Genomic DNA, 5,235 nt, shown 5'->3' with positions numbered 1-5,235 from the left:
GGCGTGATTTCTCAAGGGAACACCATGGCACGGGCCTGCCAGGTACTCCCCCCATCCCAGTGCATTATATTTCATAACAATGTCGATGAATAGAAAATATATATTTGTTGACTAAGTTCTTTGGTACTTAGAAAGTGGGTCGACTAAACAACTAAAAATCTTCAGTGGAGATGACTAGGAGTTGAAAGACCCATGTCATATGTACCCTAACTCCTCCGTCTGGATTCTGAACTGCTCCGCATCAGTTTCTCATTTTCTAAAGTGTATAATTTCAAGAATTTCCCACTGGGTTGTTAAAAGCAATTCTGAAATCCTGTTGGTAAAGGGTTTTGAGGGTTTTTTTTTTTTTCAAAGCAAGTAGGCCTAAGTCAAATAAGAGTACATTGCTAAAAATAGCTTTTGGTTCTAATAAATATATGATGAACAAATTTGCCTTCTGTGACTGAGTTAAGCAATTATTCTATGTGCCATTTAGGTTTTTAGTAAGCAAAACACACATGGAAGGATGGTTACAAGAGTTAAAGGGGGAATGCTGAGATGTGTTTAATTACATAAATAAATTGCTTATATTGTTACAAACTTTTATGTTTTCATCATCACTGGATTTTGTGATAACATTAGTATTTTACAAAATGGCTCTTTTGTAACAGTTTTCAGGGATTATTGGTTTGCCCTATATAGTAATAATAAATAAATGACGATAATAAAAATATTTTGTGTTTGGGTGATCACCTATGAGCACACATGCATATGAGTGCATGTGTACATAGGACACAGAAGTTGATGTCCGGTGTCTTCCCTGGCCACTCCATACCTTATACATTGAACAAGAGACCAGTGTGGCTGCCCTCACTAACTAGCTTGCTCTGAGGATCCCCTGTCTCCATCTCCTGAGTGTTGGGATTATGTTCCATGCTCACTCTCTCAGAATTAACAGGACTGTTGGAGATTTAAACTCTAGTCCTCATGCCCATGACAAGTGGCCCATTTCCTCAGCTCGCCTTCAGAATTTTTACTTCAAGAATATAATAATACAATAAAGGCTTGACTTTTATGGTTTTACTGAAAAGAGAAGCCCCCATTCTCTTCTCCTGAGATTGAGAAAAATAAATATCCTTGACAGAATCATGTGGCATCTTTAGTAACAACCAGAGTGACTACTGGGGATTTGCTGGGTCAACAACCAGTAACATAGAGTCTCAGGAACAATTGTACATTAAATTTTCCTCCCTTCATGTCAGACAGCTTCAGTCACTGACACCCAAGTCTCTTATGACCTCTTTCAGGGTCCTATCCAGTTCTAGATACTGAAAATGGATGCAAGGGGCAAAATGAGTAAAACCGACACTTTAACTCAATAAGGTAAACTTTTAGACGATCTTCAACACATATGCATAGGCAAAAGCAAATCCAAGTAATGTTCTCCCCTCAAATCCAAGTAATATTCTCCCCTCAGAGTAAAAGAAAAAGGACAAAGAATGGTGACCATCTTGATTTGGAAACCAAAGAACCCTAAATTCTTAGTTCACTTCGTTTTTGTCTTCAGGGAAAACCCAGTCAGATGATGTTTTCAATTCCCAAGGTGAGTTCAGTTGTCTGGATGAAGACTGGATTAGTTAGCTATAAGAAGTGTTACATGCATGCCTGTGCACACACACACATGCATACACATGTACACATGTACACACATAAGCACATACATGCATACATGCATGCACACATGCATATGCCAGTGCCCTCCAATCTCCAAACCCTTGTAAAATGGCTTGGAGAGATGGTTCAGCTGTTATAAACCTGTACTACTCTAGCAGGGGACATGTATAAATAATAAATAAATCTTTTTTAAAGCCAGGTGTATGTGAGAGGGTTCAGTAAAGAAAATGCCAACATGATAGCTGCATGGTGTGGTTAAGAGGGTGGTTTGTTTGTTTTATTGTAACTATGAGAGAAAGAATAGCCAGAGGCACTTGAAGAGGGCAGATCACAGAGAAAAAGTAGACTGACTATGGCCAGCAGACTGGACACAGCAGAGCAGAGGATAGAGACCAGAGAAAGCATAGAGAAGAACTGAACTGTAAAAAAGGGTGTGCAGCTGGGAGGAGGGAAGGGCTGAGAGACTGGTGGAGGGGTTCTAAAATGTATACACAGTCCTTCTGAGTAGGGACTAGCACAGGCCTCAATATACTGACAGGCACTTCAGGTATATGCTAACTGTATATGCACTACAGGTATATATGCACTACAGGTATATGCTAACTGTATATGCACTACAGGTATATATGCACTATAGGTATATGCTAACTGGAGAACCATAGTCCCCTTGGCCAGAGCTAAGGGAAATGACTCCTTTTGGTAGGCATGAACTGGCTTTACAAGTTCTGCAAGGATTCTGGCTTTTATCTAACCACCAGAAATCCTCCTATACTTCATGCTGAATTCACCCCTGGATATTTGGATTGGTTTTGGGAGTTTGGGGAACTGAGTTTCCTTCTGGGCCTGACCTGACCAGGTACCATGGCACACGTTTATAATCTCTGGGGGCAAGGCAGAGACAGGAATGTCTCTGGGACCTGAGAGCTGGCCATCCAGCCACTCATGAGCCCCAGGCCGATGAGAAACTTGCCTCAGAAAGAAAAGAAAGGGAGAGTAAGCATGGTTGCTGCCATGCCTGTCAACCTGAGTTTGATTTCCAGAACCCATGGTGGAAGAAAAGAACTGAATCCCAAAAGTTGTCCTTTGACCTCCTACAAGTACCATGGGACAGGGATGTGCTCCAGAGTTCATAGATAGACGCAATAATAACAAATAAAATCTGAACTTGAAAATATGGCTAGCACATGAGAAACAACACTCTGTTATCCTCTGGCCTCCACATGCAGGCATAACACACACACACACACACACACACACACACACACACTCAATAATAACTGGCCATCCCTGGAAAACTGTCACTGGCAGGTCACAATACTCCAGATACATTTTTATTTAAATACTTTAAAAATCCAAAAAGAAAAAGAATCTGAAGAGGGAAAGCATGAACCAAGGGAATCTTCCGCTGAGAGAACCAGGCAGGTAGGTCTCATAAATCAGAAGTCCCCCTGCTCTGTGGTGCGTGGGATGATTTACCGAGGCCATAAAGGGAGTTAAAGACGTAAGTGAGAGACACTGTGGGCGCCCAGAAGTGGGATAATGCAGACACAACGCTGTGTTTGGACGCGGAGCTCTGGGGGAGCAGAGTTCACAGCTGCCTTAAGCCCAGGGGTGACCAGTGATGGTCTTCTCAAGCATTAGAGAGTCATTAGGTACCCTTGTCACATGGCTGGGAGACACAACCAAATGTCATTATCAAGGGGAGGTAGCTATCCAATTACAGTTTTCTGCCACTCACATGGCTTCATTTGGGTTTAGGAGACCTGGGGGAGGTACTTCCAGCCAAGTGCGACGTACTCTGTAAAACTAGAAGAGATATATTTGAGCTTCAACCACGGAAAGAAAATCGCCACCGACAAAGTAAATAAAAGTGATTCCAGAGGAATACTAACCAATTAGCACATTCTTTCAGTTCAAGAAATCATAACTCATCTTGGACACTTGGCACATCCGAGCAGAGGTGCTAGGAGAAGAGAGAGCGTTTAGGTTAGGGGGAGGGTGCCCTCACTATGAAGCCTCTGATAGCCTTTCCTGGAAGCATTCCCCCTCAAACTGAAATGAAAGGTTGGTATCAAGTTGTGGATTTTAAGTCAGAATTTTGGCGTGAGACCCACGGCACAGATTTCAGAGCTGTGCTCCCCTTGAACTAGGATGAGACAGTGTCTATAGAGCAGGGGCTGGGGACTCTGGGACATGTGGACCAGGAAAAAATATCTTTTTTTTTTAAAGACACTGTCCTGTCTTGTCTTTTCTTTTCTTTTCTTTTCTTTTCTTTCTTTCTTTCTTTCTTTCTTTCTTTCTTTCTTTCTTTCTTTCTTTCTTTCTTTTTGGTTTTCCAAGACAGGGTTTCTCTGTGTAGCCCTGGCTGTCCTGGAACTCACTCTGTAGACCAGGCTGGCCTCAAACTCAGAGATCCGCCTGCCTCTGCCTCCCAAGTGCTGGGATTAAAGGCGTGCACCACCACTGCAGAAAAAAATATCTTAATGGAGGGGAAAGAGCACATGTTCAAAGTAAATTACATATGAGTATGGAAATACCCTAATGTGGCCCATTATAATTATAATAGCCTAATTTTAAAATGTTAATGAAACAGGAAATATATATGCATATATATATGCATATATATGCATGTATACATATATATTATTATATTATATATTGCTTTTTCAGCTCTATAAAAGTAAAAAGGAGAGAGAGAGAAGAGAAAGTGGAGGAGGGAGGAAGAAGGAGGAAGATGAGAGAGAAGCACTAGCTATTATTATCATGATTTTGAGAAAAGAATGAAACATTCAATACCTAAACATAATTCCCCACAAATAAGATGAGATGAATTCACATCTGTGAGCAAAGTCACTTGTTTTATCTTCTCCAAGGCAGGCATTAACGAGCCTCTGCCTGGCACAGGAAAGAGTAAGAGCTTTATGGAAACACAAGTTTTAATACCAGCTCCACCTCCTGTTAGCCATGACAGGTTCCTTTAAGTCCCAAAGGCATGGGGGTTTTGTGGAGTTTCCTTGAAGGTTAACTAGGCAGAGAAAATGATGCAGGCACCTGGAGCTTAGTGAGACAGCCTGAGCACCCTTTACCCCCAGGTCCAGGAGTGTCTTGGGGAATGATGATATTGAGGACAGGGGGAAGCTGGCTTCAATGTTCCTACACCCAACAAGAAGACTGCCTCTCTCTTCAATCACACACCACTTTTGCCTGGTCTAGTGTTGTGGGATCTGGTCTTCTTCCTGTCAAGCCTCTTTCCCAGAAGAGCCTGGCATTATCCAACTAAAGACAGAAGAGCTAGGTTGTGTGGGAGAGTGTCCTCAAGGTCCTGCACACCCTGGAATTCTCTCGGGATAGAGCTGGAAGACTCATGAAACTGCCAGGAAACCTGTCATTTTGATTTACAATGAAATTGATTTGTTTGTCGGTCGAAAAGACAGATGGAGTAAGTGTTGCCAAAAACCAGGAGGATTTGTCCACAACCAGCTCTTATTTACTGTAGGCCTTTTTAGTTCAAGATTTATGTCAGAGCGCAACATGCGACTGTAAAATGTAGAGTTAGGCCCGATCACACTCCTGTCCACCTCC

General features: G+C 42.1%; 1 long non-coding RNA gene across 1 annotated transcript; it reads right to left on the bottom strand.

The window, feature by feature from the left end:
- Positions 1-2,962: 2,962 nt before the first annotated feature.
- Positions 2,963-3,887, bottom strand: LOC114618623. Its single transcript, XR_003710978.1, has 2 exons — positions 3,546-3,887; positions 2,963-3,459 (listed from the first exon to the last, which is right to left on the bottom strand). It is a non-coding gene; the product is annotated as an uncharacterized LOC114618623 (long non-coding RNA).
- Positions 3,888-5,235: the final 1,348 nt, after the last annotated feature.

Source organism: Grammomys surdaster, unplaced genomic scaffold, assembly GCF_004785775.1.
Source record: "Grammomys surdaster isolate TR1022 unplaced genomic scaffold, NIH_TR_1.0 143, whole genome shotgun sequence".
In the NCBI taxonomy this organism is placed as follows: Eukaryota; Metazoa; Chordata; class Mammalia; order Rodentia; family Muridae; genus Grammomys; species Grammomys surdaster.
The sequence above is the reverse complement of the archived record's forward strand: the minus strand, read 5'-3'. Positions and strand labels throughout refer to the sequence as shown.